The sequence below is a fragment of the Dendropsophus ebraccatus genome, chromosome 2 (assembly GCF_027789765.1).
Source record: "Dendropsophus ebraccatus isolate aDenEbr1 chromosome 2, aDenEbr1.pat, whole genome shotgun sequence".
NCBI classification, from domain to species: domain Eukaryota; kingdom Metazoa; phylum Chordata; class Amphibia; order Anura; family Hylidae; genus Dendropsophus; species Dendropsophus ebraccatus.
Window position 1 is genome coordinate 159,251,964 of NC_091455.1, and position 16,257 is coordinate 159,268,220.

Consider the following 16,257-nt stretch of genomic DNA (forward strand, 5'->3'; position numbering starts at 1 on the left):
GGCCAACAGGACTGTGCACAGGAAAGCTGTCAGTCCTTAATAAAAGATACAAAAAAATTATAATCAGAAAGCAAACAAGAGAAAATATGTTCCACTAAAAACTAGGTGACACATTCATTTTAAATAAAGCTGTTGAGGGCAAAAAAAAAAAAAAATACAAGCACCTACAAGGCAGCTGGAGACACACGCAGTACATTACAGGCTACTTCCCAGACACGCCCATTTCCTCGGTTTGCGACGTTCAGTTACTCTGCAGCACGCCCACTTGGCAGGACGTCACTGAAGGGAGGGGCTGCGGTCGTGTGCGGCTGCGCTCCTGCGTCTTCTCTCCTTTTAGCCTGCAGTCGCTCGTAATAATAGCAGCTCTATCATGTTGGTGTGTAGAGCCAGCGCCGCCGCTAGTCGTGGTTACCGCAGAGCAATGGGGAAACTGTATCAACAACAACAACAACACCACCACCAGTGACAGGAAAGCGGGCCAGGAGGAAACAGCGTATTTACCGTAATCTATCTTATATCGCCGCCACCCGAAGACGTATCCTGCTCATCTGCACACCCGAGGAGTGTCACGACAGTCGCCTGGCCTGGCTTCCCTTGTCTTCTGCCCGTTGATGTAAGTAAGCGGCGTCCTCTACGCAGCCAGTTACAGCCGAGGCAGACGACGGCCGCAGTGCCCGCTCCTCCCTGCGCTCTCCATTCACTGCTCTGGATGGCAGCGCTGCCTGTGCTTGTATACATTGCTATGGGGGGCATCTCCATTCATATAACGCCTTCTGCGCTCATTCACAGCCGCTATGGTAATGCGTAAGCTGGAGCGGTATTGTATGGAAGCGATGCGCGCTATGCTGAGCCTGTGCCAGTCCTGTGTCATCCCTCATCAATCACACTGCCATGTGTTCTGGGGGGCACTGCCACCTGCATCCATGGATGGCCCTATATCTGTACTGGGCTTCCTGTCTCTACCTACTGTCAGCATAGCTGGAATAGCTGCTGTATGCGCTGTCACTGCTGTGCACAGATCTGTGTGTATTCTGCATGGCCAGGGGCATGGCATAGGTGTGGTGATCAGCCCTCACACTGACTCCAGGGTAATGCCTCCTCCATCATTCACCCAGTGTGTGTCAGTGCTTGCTAGCAGGCGGCTGCTGCTCTTGTGTCTTGCTTGGGGCAATCCTTATTTCCCCTGATTATTATACATTTCAATGGGGAGAGATGCAGAGCTGATGCAAGATCTGTTCTTGTGTCAATACCTTAGTGTTATTTACTCAGCGCTGTGTACACGCCTGGCCGTTACTAATAGCTTACTCCTTTCTCTGACATATATGTTTCACGTATAGATTGTGTTCAGCCACGTTCTATTCTTTAGGCTGAGAGATTAGGTTTGATGCCATCTGGCACTTGCAGAATAGAGTGCGCGCTGCCTCTTTTGTCAGGGCACGTTCACACAGGCAGAAACGATGCAGTTTTACCGAAAACAAAACATCTTTCCTTTTAATATCAGTGGGGAATAAAAAAAAAATAATTAAATCCTCCCCCCGTTTAAAAAAAAATAAAATAAAGGTATGTAAAAAGAAAACAATATAATGATGTGAGCTTAGAAAACACATGAAATACCACAAACCTTTGTCATTTAGTTTTTTCCCTGTGTGAACAACACTTTCTGGATAAGCTGTGATGTCTGTGCTCATGTGATGTAGCACTATATAACTTTTGCTTGTCATTTTTTACCCGGTTTACCCCTCTGCAGGCTCCATCTCCATGTGCCGGCGTTCCATGAGCTATGCTCCAGCGGATGGAGACCAGCCTGTAGTATATGGAGCTTGTCTCCTGCAATGAGACGGATCGGCAGCAGACTGTGGGGTGAATGGCAGGCACTGTGTAATCCCCGCTATCAGGCCTTGCCTGTGTGTCCTTATTGCGTTAGGGATGTGTGGACGATTATCTTCTGCCTTGTACTGTACATTTGGTGACTTTCCAGGCCGGGGGCTTTTTATTGTTTGAGAACAGGCAGTGGTTTTCTGCTGGACTGAATGTTACAGAAAAACTTTGTTTCCTGCTATTCTAATCATGTGGAGATATAAATTGGCCGAGGCTAGCTACGCTGGGCGAGGCTGGATTTATTCTCAAAGAAAGTTAACTAATTATTTATTCTTTTTTGTAAAAATACATTAGATGGTTGAAATAGGCCATTTGATTGGATGCTGTAACCCTTGTTTTGGACAGGTTCTCCTGTAGGGTTGGATCAGTGTGGATCAATGTTCCCTGATGTGCGCATGTTCTTCGATCTTCACTAGTGATGAGCAAACTTGCCAAATGTTTGGGTTGGCATTAAGAGGGTAGTGCGGTGCTACACATTTATTCACTCAATAACACAAATTACAAAGTTATACAACTTTGTATTGTGTGTATTTAAGTGAATGGCCCCAATCCCTGTGTTTTCTGGAAGTGTGGTGCATTTTATTTACCGAATTACTGTCGACTATAGTTATGTTCAGCAGCTGATGATGCTCTGGAAAGGGGCCTGCATGAGGGAGGGCTGGACCGGTCCGGCCGGCCTCCTGAAGAGGACGTCATTGTCCCAAGATGGCGGCTGGGGTCGACGGCAATCATGTGAGTATAATGCACCACACTTCCAAGCTGCGGGGGGACACGGGGAAGGGGGCCATTCATTAAATAACACACATTACAAAGTTGTATAACTTTGTAATGTTTGTTATTTAGTGAATAAATGTGTAGCGCCGCACTACCCCTTTAATGCTCGGTATTTGACTCCAGGGGGCTGGAGAAGTTGGATGCAGCCCTAGGGAGTTCTGAAAAACATTGATACGGCTTAATGGTCCCTTTACAGGAAGCGATTTTCGCGATAACGATCGCATTTGAGCGATAATCGGCTTGTGTAACTGTCTACGATCAAGTGAAGAGCGATAAACCGTCATTGTGATCTTTCAACATGTCGTCGGTTGTTTGCAGAAAATTAGCAGTCTTTCACCGGTTGTTTGCTTTGTCTTAGCAGTCTTTCACCGATTCACCCTGTGTGAGATTGGCTTAAGCGCTCTTAAAAAGATCGTAATAACTAACTTTTCAAATGATTTATCATTCCATCTAAACACTGATTGTTATAAAAACATATTTCGAAATCGTTAATCTTTCAATTGCGCAAATTAACTCTGCGTGGAAAGCGACCATTAGGCAGTATCCATGGTTTCCAGACAGCTTTAGGGCTGCATCCAACTTCCCCAGCCCACTGGAGTCAAATACCGAGCGTTCAGGCGAAGTCCACTGATCACTAGTCTTTACCTATGCCGCTTTGTATAGATAACTGATGCAGTCTCCAGCATTGGGAATCAATTGCCATAGTATAGTATCAACAGTACAGCTGTTTTCTCTTATTATGGATGAATCGTATTTCTTGACTGCATCAGGTACTTTGAATTGGTTAGTAGAATAATGGCCCGGACGTATCTAGTAAAATGCCCCCAGCAACCAATCACAGCTCAGCTTTCATTGTACCAGTTCTGAAAGCTGAGCTGTGATTGGTTGCTGAGGGCCTGTCACACCAGTTTCTCTTTTACACACTTTGGTAAATATGGGAAAATTGTTGTGTTTTTGCAAGCAGTTACCTGTCAGTAAAAAAATACAACTATGTTTAGTATTTCTATGGAAAATATTATTGTTTAGCTGCGAACTGGCACCTGGACTGGTATAACTGGCTCCAATGGCCCCCAGTTACTTATTTCCCCCGCTCATACTGTGTTGGCTGATGAGACTGCACCAGAAAGTTATGGGATTCTCATGGCTATCAGAATGTGATCTGTAGAGACAAGCCCAGGAAGCCGGATGTCACCTTTCATCAGTAAGAGGTGTCGTTCTTGTTTTCTAATCCTCACAGACAGGATCATGCCGCATATAGTCACATTAGATTGCGGGCTGGAGATGTTGCTGCTGGTTATAACACCCCATCTAACGAATGCCACACTGATTTTATCCACTCTGCTCCATCTAGCAATAACTCATTTGACGTGATGACTCTCAGCAGTCGGTCCTTATGACCTTACCTGTCCTATTGCTCATAGAACGGCAAGGCGAAAGAAACAGCCTGGTTCACGTAGAATGCATCTGCTTAGGCAGTTTGGTTACAAAGCACCAGGCATGGACCTATGAAGGAGCATACAGGGTTAAAGATGCTTTTAAGAAATCTTATTTCTGAGGCTGCATTATAAAAAGATATTCTGGTAAATGTTTGCAGCTTTGAATTGTATAATGTAGCATGTAGTGAGATTGTTTGAGTACAAGGTGGGCATGCACAGCCTTGTAGCCAGATAATACGTTCAAGCATGGTTCTGTTCAGTTTTATTTTTAAGCTGTTAGCATTATGTAAAGGTGCTCCAGTGAATGTAACTGTGTGTAGAAATCCTGCCAGTGATAGATTCTTGGATTGTCTTACAACAGTTCATGAATATTCATTTAGTTTCATGGCATCCGTTAAGTATTTGGCATACTTTATGTGTGAGCCTACCATACACCACTCTTTAGATTACACTATGAATTTCTTCTAAAACAACCATTGTCTGAAATAATGTAGTTTGCGGTCATAACTCTGTTAAAATAGAATTGCTTTTAAAGGGGTTAACTGGGCAGCAAAGAAAATGGATGGGACGCAGTCCCTTTTTTAAAAAAAAAAAATTATATGGTGGCATAAATCTGCATTACTTTGTCCCAAATGCTACTAAATACTGTATGTGTCAGAGCGTATGCGAGCATGCCCTAGTACAGAGAAAGCAAGTCCGTACATATAGCAGGCAGAAAAGGTGAAGCTGTCAATAACATTCTAGCTTGAAGACAGGAGCTTCTTCATGTTTCTGTACAGGACCTAGAGGGTAACATAAAAGAGACGCCTTCACCTGGTGTGCAGAGGAGTGGCTTATCCTCGTACAGGACATGTAGATAGGGATGAGCAAATTTGCAGTAAGAACGAAGCAAAGTGCTTCATTCCTATCTGACTTCTGCTCATCAGGCTGCAGGCTTTGAATTCTGCTCCCCTTTGTGCCGCTCATCCCCTGGTGCTTGGAAAAGATGGATCCAGTCCTGGGAAACTTCTTGAAGTTTCCGAGGACTAGATCCAATGCTTCCATGCACCTGGGAAGGAACGGCACAAAGGGGAGCAGAATTCAAAGCCTGCAGCCTGATGAGCAGAATGCTGATAGGAACGAAGCACTTTACTTTGTTCCTACTATAAATTCATTCATCTCTACTGCTGCTAGACATCCACTTACTGCATGTAGTTCAGTAATACTGGAGTTTATCAGTATTACATTTTGAACAGTCAGATTTTCAGGCCAGATGTGCTGCAGACCTGGACTGTCTATAGCATTGTTTATTCAGTGCAGGTGAGTGATATCTGGAGATACAAGGTCCAATAATAAAACTACTTAAAGGGGAAGTGCGGTCGGAGCGGTTTGGCTGGCCGCCCGAAGATGGCGGACGGGGGTCGACACGGATCAGGTGAGTATAGAGCACTACACTTCCGGGTCTACCGTGGGTGGGGGGAAACACGGGGAAGGGGGCCATTCACTAACATAACATACATTACAAAGTTGTATAACTTTGTAATGTGTGTTATTTAGTGAATAATTGTTTAGCGCCGCACTACCCCTTTAACTTAGCAGGTACATTCGTTTTAAGTTTTCCCATGGATAGAAAGGTGCCGGCACGGGAAAGCCGGTGCTGTGGTCCTTTTTTTTTTTTTTTTTTTTTTTTTTTTTTAAACCGTGCCCATTTCCCGCGTACGGCACAGGTTTATTCACGGTTACTGGGTCGGGGCTGAAGCACTGGAGGCGGGCTAACGCGGCTCCATTTGAATCAATGAAGGAAACAATGCAGGAGGTTCAGTTGTGCCAAACAACATCAGATAATAGTAGCACAATAGTGATAGTGTAAATACACCACAAGACTCACAAATGTATAAAAAGTAGGAAAAATATCAAAACAGCACATCAGTATCATAGCATATTTATTATTGATTATCATCTAAAGTGCCTATGCAAGTGGCAGAAATAAGAAAAATTGCTATAAAGAACCACCTTGCTCCGTAAAAATAATTGTGGAAATGATCCATCTAACAAACCAAAAGAGTACAAGTAAAGTTGGTGACCATGGGGCAGCATGCCCTGGAGCAGACGCATATCGTTACCCTCCAGTGATGAAGTGTTGAGCCCCCTGTTTTTTTCCCTTCATTGTGTACCTGGCACAGATCTGCTTTTACCAGTTGCAGTGCTGGTATTTCCTAGAATAGGCCCTCAGTTTTGAGGTCCCACAATCAAAAGTTTATCCATATGATGAGGGATAACCAACTGACTGGTGGGGCTCTGACCATTGGATCCCCACAGGTCATGAGAACAGGTGAAATGTCCCTTGGAATGAACAGGGCACCCTATATATGCGCTTTTCATCCTCTATAGGACTTCTATACATTGCTGAGCTCCACTATGGATAGGGTATAACTTCTGATTATGGGATAGCCCCTTTAAGATATGTCTGGAGGAAAATAGACTTGATTCAAGTGAAAACCTGAACATCAGCACTTGAACAGTGATAGTTCATTGCAGGATACCTTAAAGGGGTTGTCCAGCAAGTCTTTTTCTTTCAAATCAACTTGTGTCAAAAAGTTATATAGATTTGTAATTTACTTTTATTGAAAATCTCGAATCTTTCCGTACTTATTAGTACATAATAAGTACAGGAACATTCAAAATTTTAAATAAAAGTAAATTACAAATCTATATAACTTTCTGACACTAGTTGATTTGAAAGAAAAAGATTTGCTGGACAACCCATTTTAAAGTTTACCTGTCATTTTAAGTGACTCAGGATTTGCTGCTGTGTGTGTGTACATAAGGAGCAGTCTATGTATAAAGCCCTTAGGTACAGTCTCTTATAGAGCTGTCTCTCTTAAAGGTCTGCACTGTGTATGTGTTTTCCCTCCCCACTCCATAGAGTTGTATGGTTTGTAATTTGGTCCCTGAGCATAAACAAGAGACTGTCCCTGGGCTGATTTTTCAGAGTGGATGAATTTTTATCAGGGAGGGGGAGAAACAGGAGAAAAAAAACATTTGTCTTAAGATATTGTACAGTGTGTTGTTTTTTTTTTTGTTTTTTTTTTAATAGTCAAAACGACCCTCAAAAATGGTGTATGGTTTCTGCTTTTTTTTTTTAATAATCAGAACTGGCACATTTGTGCAGTAGTTGTAGGAAATGTTCTAGAATTGCTTACATGGAAAAGCAAAGCACAGTATCATGTGGAAAAAAGAAATGCAACTAAAAGTGCAGCAAAATAGTACATGGTTCAAATAAGTAGCATAAATCACTGAAGGTGCCTTCTCTGGGTCCTTGCTCTGCTGTTTTATATACTGTCTTCTGTTTAACATTTATTACAAAGCCGTGTCCTTCTCCATTCAAGCTTACTATCTGTTTTTGTTGCCCAAGACTAAGACAAAAGTCACTTTTGTGCGGGCAAGAAGAAGCTGGCACTAAGATGCAGACCAGGGTCTCTAAATAACAATGGCTATTATACGCTCGCCTGAGACATCAATTCAGATCCCAGGGTCAGTTCCTTGAGACCTTAGACAAGAGACTTTTGTCTCTGTATGTCCATGTCAGCCAACAATAATATATTACAAGCTTGGTTGGCTAGAGAACTGTCCCCACACTCTGTTTACTGTGTAAAATATGCACAGAAAAAAAAATTCTGTCAAACCTGAAACAAAAAATATCTACCCCTTATGTTTCCTTTATGTGTTTATGCTCAGAAGTAAAGGGGTACTCTGGCTACAAAATTGCTTTTAAATCAACTGGTATCAGAAAGTTATACAGATTTGTAAATTGCTTCTATTTAAGAAAACAAACAAAACAGAACTGCTATTTGCCCTACAGGAAGGGGTGTATTCTTTCCAGTATGACACAGTTCTCTCTGCCCCTCACAGGAACTGTCCAGAGCAGGAGAGGGTTTTCTATGGGGATTTGCTTGTACTGTGGACAGTTCCTGTGACTGACGGAGGTGGCAGCAGAGTGCACGATATCAGACTGGAAAGAAAACTCCACTTCCAGCAGGACGTGCAGCAGCTGATAAGTACTGGAAGGCTTAAAGGGGTACTCCAGGGGGGGGAAGGGCATTTTTTTTCCTGGGACCGGGATGAGGTGGCTAAGGGAAACGACATCCACTTCCCCAGCCCCCCCCCACCACCACCACCACCACCCCACCCGGTTCCAGCAGCGGGTCCCGCATCGCGGCGCTCCGGTTTCTGGTGTTTGACGCGGGCCCGAGTCAGACACCAGGAAGCAGCCAGGCACGGGGGACCGGAGCGCCACGATGCGGGACCCGTCGCTGGATCTGGGGAGGTGAGTGGACTTAGTTTCCCTCAGCCACCTCATCCCCCCCCCGCCGGAGTTCCCCTTTAAGTTTTTTAAATGGAAGTAATTTACAAATCTGCATAACTTTCTGATTTAAACCGATTTGAAGTACCCCTTTAATCTGTATCTCGGGGATTGTTTAAAGTTTGATCTATTTGTTCCACTAATCATTCCCAACGGCTCATAACTCCCCAAGCAAGTCGGTGCTGCTATTTTTATTGTTGGAAATTTCCACTTAGCCAGCTGTTTAAGGTGAGCCTAACCAACCAGGTATACATGGCAAATAGTTACATGGTACACAGGTTCAATCAAATGAGGGGAGAATATGTAGATGTACAGTAGGGGAGGGGTATGTGTAGTTTTAGAGCAAGAATTCTATACTTTTACATTAGCATTTGTTTTAAGAATTTGTCTAAAAAAACAAAAAGGCTCAGACATTCTTAGAACAAAATAAAGTTTTTTGTTTGTTTTTTCTTCTCTTCCAGGCATGAGGGGAATTGTAGTTCTGCAGCAGCTAGAGGGCTGTGAGTTGAATTGATTTTTCAGCAAATAAAAACTGTGAGGGAACAACTTATACCCCCATCAATGTAGGAACAAAAAAAATGTATTTTAGGAAGTGCACATTGGTCACCCTATGTCTCTGCTGTCTTAAGCCTGTAAGGAGGAATGTTAGGTATATCCTTAGCCATACATGCCTGGCACAAACTGTAGGAAATGGAAAATCTGCTTAGTGTTTCCTGTCGTACTGGTGACATGGAAGTAATGAATATCTATGCCTTCTATTTCCCATATATGTTTACGCACCAAGAATGCCTGACCTACAAGAGTATCACAGACGTCCAATACACTCTAATAAATGGTTACACCAACTATATTTAGTATAGGGCTATATGTTCTATGATTTATGAGGGCCTCTGCAGTAGATAAGGAAGATAAGTCATGGCCATATTCACAAGCTGTGACATTTCTTTGAACGTGCCTAGTATCTGTCTTCTGCAGTTCCTTATTCCTTACAAAATTTCCCAAGGATTTGGCATTTTGCCTTTTGATGTTTGCTTTATATCTTTAAACTACAGTAGCAAAGGACAAAAATGAGAAAAGGTGGGGGGAGGGGGATTGTACCCATTTATTTTAGTGCAGTTAAGTTTAAGATTAAAGAGGATGTACCACCAGGTACATCCTCTTTAATCTAAACCGACGGATCGAACGGCGCTGAGGCCATTTTATCATGTAACAGAGCCGGGAGAGGACTGTGCTAAACTGGAACTTCTCCCGGCTCGTTCTCACAGTCAGTCAGGGTCTGAACAATCGGACCTGGACCAATCAAAACCTTTAACATGTCAAAGGTTTTTTTGTGATGACAGTGCCTCTTCTCCTGCCACAGGGAAACAAAACAATTACTGTAAGTTTCCCACATAAATTAGAGCTGATGGAGTCCTTACTATCACCTTACCTTTGTAAAAGTGGCCATACACTTTTCAATAACTGTTTGTGGAACAATTATTTGGCTGACAGTTCTCTCCTGTCCATCCTATACACTGGAACATTGGCACAGCTGAGCGTTCCTGTGAGACTGCTCTGGCGGCAGCTTGTGTCCTAGAGAACAATGGCATTAGGCAATGGCTACTATCATACCTGACCCCTATCCCCACCAGTATCATCTGGCTGTGAACTGTCGGGAGAGCCACATATACTCTAAACTGCGAGTGAATCCTGCCACCAAAAGTATAAAATGTATTGGAACCTTAGGGGTGTGCTTACGACGAAAAGATTCATATGCCGTGTGTATATGCCCTAAATACAGAAAAAGTGTATCCTGACATTTACCTCTGTGTGCCCGGAGTGGTACAAGACCATTTTTGCATCCATATTGGCCTGACTGCAGTTTTGATGACCTGAACGACAGCATCGGCCTGTAGGCTGAAAAACTGTAATATAATCACAAAAATTCCCATTTAACATGCTGGTTTTACACTGGCCAAGCAAGTAGAAATAGTTCAGTGTCAAACCAAAGCCTTTTATGCGGTGAGGGTTCACACATTCAGTGTCCGTGGGTGGTGGTGTTGTTGCTGCTGTTTTTCTTTCTTTATTGCAATTATTGAATACAAAGCCATCTATAATTTGTTCCTGGCCTTGTGTTCATGAAGTCATTTATGGATCTATGAACCTGTAAACACATGGGGATAATGGGGCAAAACAGGATTAATGCAATTCATGTTCAAAACTACTGACACTGCTAGCTAGCTGTTAGAGCAATGAGACACACTGCACCTTCCATAGATCTGTCTGTACTTCTAGGAAAATGCTTTTATTCTCTACTGCAGAGAGGCTTTTCCAAGCTCCTAAAGTGCAGCAAGCTGGAACGCCTCCTCGCTTCCCTTCTATCCCTGAAACAGCTTGGAACTCAGCTTGGGAAAGCCTTGACACTTTCAGGAATAAAATTTGTACAGCACCGTAGCACATGCTGGGGCTATGCAAATAACTGGAATAAAGCTGGGTTCACGCTATGTTTTTGCAATCTGTTTTTCTGCAAAAACGAATGAAAAACTAATGAAACAAATGGATGTGCCGGATCCGTTTTTTTTTTTTTTTTTAAGTGTACACAAAAACATGGTCGACCTCATTTTTGTGTCCGTTAAAAAAAAGGTTTGATCCGTTTTAATTTTTTTTTTTTATATAATAGAAGTCAATGGAAAAACAGATCAAAATGGATGCACACAAATGCATCCATTTTTTTTTTTTCATCAGTTTTTCATCCGTCTTTTTTTTTTTTTGCAAAAACGTAGTGTGAACCCAGCCTAACAGTGAAAAAAGCATAGTATGGGGAAAAGTTACCTGTCTTTTTTCAGAGCTGATGCATCATTGTGTGATATGTGTTTCTAGCTTTCCTTGCATGTTTTTGGGGTCCACTTGTCATTGCAGACCCGTTAGTTTGCTCTTGAGGTCTGAAGCTATAAATCTGTCCATTAATTGATCTCTAATTCGCTTCTTTGTGAAAATAGATTTTTTTCCTCTCCTAGAAGATGGCTGCCTGCTCTTTGTGAAGGGTAAATTACTCCAGTGGCCTGTTGATCTGAGCGGCTTAAAGCCACTCTAATCCAATTTAAGGTCAGGTTAACTTGCATAGAGCTGAGCTATATATGGGTCAAGCTGTAAATGTGTGCAACCCATTGCTTCTGGATGCAGGTGAGTTTATATTCTAATGATTCATTGATAATTATTTATGCTGCATACGTAATAAGCACATATCGTAAGAGCCTACATTAGTAGTGTGCAGGTTATGTAATTTTATTTCTCGTCTCGTATGTTGTTTGTCTTGTTCTGTCTGATGATTTTCAGTCCTTGATGCCTTTTCCAGTGCATTGCCTCTAAATGCGATGACTCTTAAGAATCCAATAGTAATAATGGCTCTGAGATAACAACAGATGATGGATCTGATTTGGCTTTTCTGCTACATTAATTTAGGTGTGGTGCCTGAAGGCTTGTAATGCAAAGATTTTCTATTAGTGGTTTTATTCTTTTTGGCAGAATAAGCTGATGTATGTGTGGAAAGTTACCTTTTTGGCTATGTTCACATAACGTACATTTTATGAAAATAACGGCTGTTGGTTTTAATTAAAACAACAGCCGTTCTTTTCGTTATTCAATGATTTGCATTGAAGTCAATTCAAACAACGTCAGTTATTCACACAATGTATTGAACTGTGGCTGTTTGTTGCTGCCGTTGAAATAATGATCATGTCAATTATTTTCGGCCTTTGTCCAAAGACTTCAATGCAATTTTCATTTAACACAATGGCCATTGTTTATACATTGTGTGAACATAGCCTTTAAAGGGGAACTATCAGGAGGTTAGCCGAATCCCTATTACACAGGAGACGCTGAGGAGGAGGGTATGTCTCTTACCTTCCTCCTTGGCGATGTTCTGATGCAGTTAGTCTTGAGCACCATGGTCCTGTGGAGCACAAGTGCCCTGCCCCCATAGCACCGATCCGGCCAGCCGGCTCCAATCAATATCCTTAGAAAAGAGCGGGCTGAAGGGTCGGGCAGTGCACCTAACCTTTACACAGAGAGATTTATCTGACAGATTTTTTTTAAGCCAAAGCCAGGAATTGATTTGAAAAGAGGAGAAATCTCAGTCTTTCCTTTATGACCTGATCTCTGTTTATAGTCTGTTCGTGGCTTTGACTTCAAAAGTCTGTCAGATACTCTGTGTAAAGGCAGGCTTACTCTGGTGGTAACTAAGGGATGTGTGTTTTTGTTTTTGTCCCTGTTTTGTCTTCCAGTACTTATCAGCTGCTGCATATCCTGCAGGAAGTGGTGTATTCCATCTAGTCTGACATAGTGCTTCCTGCTGCCACATTTGTCTGTTTCAGGAACTGATACCAGTTGATTTAAAGGAGAAGTCCAGTGAAAATTTTCATAAAAGTATTGTATTGCCCCCCAAAAGTTATACAAATCCCCAATATGCACTTATTATGGGAAATGCTTTATAAAGTGCTTTTTTCCCTGTATCTGTATAACTTTTGGGGTGCAATACAATGCTTTAGTAAAAATTTTTGCCGAACTTCTCCTTTAAAGAAAGGTTTTCCCCCTCTGAAATACCCCTTTAGGGTGCGTTCACACGTTCAGCATCCGCAGCAGATTTGATGGCCCAGATTTGATTGGCTTTAAATCTGCAACTTCCCAAATCTGCTGCGGATCCTGTACGTGTGAACGCACCCTTGATTTGTATCCACTATCTCTGTCAGGAACAAAAACTTGTCTCGTTCTAATGTGGATCACTTATCCGTTTAAAAACATTTGGTTGTTGTATTTTCCCTTGAATGTTACCCAGCTGTTTTCTTTCTGCTTCTGTTTAGTTGTTGGAATAAAGGCACGCTGATGTTTATGCACAGGCATTGGCCGCTTCTCTGAGAAGTTTCTTAGCCAGTAATCTGTGTATCCTCAGCATTTCATTTTCTAGAGAGTTTTGTATAAAACAAGAAATATAAGGGTCTATTCACACGTCAGTATATTTTTCACTCCACAAATCTGCAAATTTCCATCCATATTGCATCCGTATTTTTGGTGATCCGCAAATCTGAAAAAGTGTGGGTGATAATAATCTTATCACTATTTGCAGATTGCTAATCCATATTTTTGCAGATATAAAATACACAACCCATAGGTGTCTATTGGTGTATCCGTGGAGGAATACACCTATCCTTTTTTTTTTTTTTTTTTTTTTTTTTTTTTTTGTGGTACAGATTACACAACTGGATGTGAATGGGGCCATTAAAATAATTGATCCTATTGTCTGCAGTTGCCTAAGGCTTTGTATAAAATTGGCCACATTTATAGTAAGGCCTTTTACTGGTCTCCTGCTACAGCCCTATAAAGCATGGAGCTGCCATACAGCTGTGTGTGTGATACACCTTGGATCTTCCTTTGGGCTTTCTTTTATGTGCATTTTAGATTTATTAAGGTTTAGAGGTCACATAAAATGGTATCTATGTTTGCTAGTTATAGTAGCCTAAAATACTATTATGTAAAGAGGACCTTTTGGTAATTTAGCTACTGTATATATTTTTCAGGATTCTGTTTTTTCTGTAATAGTACCCAATATTAGTGTATATTTGTTTCTGTACAGTCAGGCATGTACCTAATGAAGTTTGCATTAGAGAAAGATTAAAACCTGTTTTGCAAACTCGTTTAGTTCTTCTGTACAGATCAGATGTGTCTCTCCGAAGCACAGGGGCACTGATTTTATACTAGACCCCATACCAGCAGCATATTGTGCAGCCAGTGAACGACTGTCCATTTGTTGGATGTACCTACACAGCAATCTGAAATAGTTTCCATTGTTTTAGGTCCAGCGAGTCTTTTTGAAAACTAAAGTTTTTGTTTAGTTGTGGTTTATGCTTTTAGGCTGCGTTCACACGTAACGGATCCACAGCGAGACCCACTGTACACCCTATGGGCAGGCAAACTCGCAGAAACGTGCTGTGGATCCATTATGTGGGAACGCAACCTAAGTCTGTGTTGGTACTTTGCCTTTTTTTTATTTAAATTCCTGGCAATATTATATAGTAGGAACTGTATTGTATTGCTAGGAAAAGTTATGTTTGTATTGTGACTTTATACAAATATAGTTGTTTAACCTCCCCTTTACGATAGACTAAGCACGTCATTTTCATTAAAGGGAAACTATCAACAGGTGAGACAAATCTAACCTGCTGATAACGCTCTATTGTGCATTGGGCACTGAGGATGAAGGTATGTCTCTTGCTCAGCGCTTTTTCCGTACTGTGAGCAGTGTAATCTTCGGTCCAGAGCACTGCCCTGCCCGGTCTAATGATAATCCATAGAGTGGGTAAGCCGGATCGGTGCTCTGGGGCAGGACAGTGCTCATAATGGTGTTCCAGACTGAGGATTGCACTACTAACTGCACGGGAATGGTGCTCAGCTTTATTGGGGCCCCATGCGCAATAGGGGGCTATCGGCAGGTTAGACTAACCTGTTGATAGTTTCCCTTTAACTATTAGCTTCCAGTTCAGGCCTAGCTATTCAGATGCAGCCTGTAGTCTCTTACATTTACGTTCTCCTTCTGTGCCTGGTAAATGTTGTGGGTCTGGGCCCAGAACGTTTGCGAGGTTAATAGCTATGGTATGTCACATACAGCTATATTCCTCACTGCCAACACAGGGCCTTGGCCTGATAAGATATTGACAGCCATGATGTGCTTACACAACACAGTTTACAGACAGCATCTGCCCTTGCTGTAAAGCAGGACCTGTCGTATTTCAGTATCCAGGTGGTCAATGCCTGTACATATTGCTCTTGAGTGATCTAACCACAGTACATTTGTATCATTGCTTTAGGGCATAGCAGTGTAAGGTATGCCATGAATGCAAAACTTCTTATCCATTAATTTGTCTAATTTTTGTTATCTTATGATTTTTCTTGATTCTGTTTTGTGGCTATGGACAGACCAATGTATGATTTATGATAGGAGAGTATATACTGCAGCCCTTGGTGCCATTCGTAATTCGACATGAGTACGTCATTGTTTTCACATTCACACAAAGGCAAGGTTGAGGCCCATAGCAGTGTAAAGGTACCATACCTTTAATATAGCTGCATGCATAAGTCCTTCAGAAGACCATAGTGGGGCACATATATATATGAGAGCTGACATCTTTTGCCCCCTCCCTCAAAACAAAGTTGTTGGAGAAAATGTTTTTGTTGTCCGTACTTAATCCACTTCTCAGACTTTCTATATACCCATATAGAGAAGGCTTATTGTGGTTGTAAAGCCTGAGAAAACCAGAGTAAAGCGAGTCTCCTTGGCATTCAGGGTTAATTGCTGATGACAGATTTCAAACTGGCTAGATGTCAGACATAAAGTACTATAGATAAAATACATCCTTCCTGCAGACTGCTCTTTTTATTCCAGCGTTACTCAGCAAGCCTTGCCTTGATACAGTGCTCTGCATTGCCTGTTTCAGAACTACAGTATATACTAACACTGGCTTCCATTTGTCCCCTACGTTGGTGTGTGTGCCAGGAAAGTTCCTTGTATGTGCCTTCTGGTTACTGATTAGAATGGAGACTATATTTTGAGGTGAGATAAGTTCATTGCAGAATTTTGATGCTACATAAGATTTTTACAGCAATAAATCACCATTTTCTTGGACATTGGAAAGGTATGTCACCAATCATGTTGCATGTCTTGTTGTTGTGGATGTGACTGATGGAAGACTACGCTGTATATTTGGTTGCACAGTAGCTCATGAGAATTGAGAAATGAGAATTGAAGGAACAACCATAAACATACACCAGTAACTTTGTGATTGAAATAATATTTGA

The 16,257-nt window shown here is 41.9% G+C and overlaps 1 protein-coding gene across 1 annotated transcript in view; it reads left to right on the forward strand.

The window, feature by feature from the left end:
- The first annotated feature begins 264 nt into the window (after positions 1-264).
- Positions 265-16,257, forward strand: part of SNRK (SNF related kinase) — a 62,354-nt gene continuing 46,361 nt past the window's right edge. Inside the window, exon 1 of the mRNA XM_069958596.1 lies at positions 265-613. The gene's annotated coding sequence lies outside the window, so the exon portion shown is untranslated. The remainder of the gene's footprint in view (positions 614-16,257) is intronic.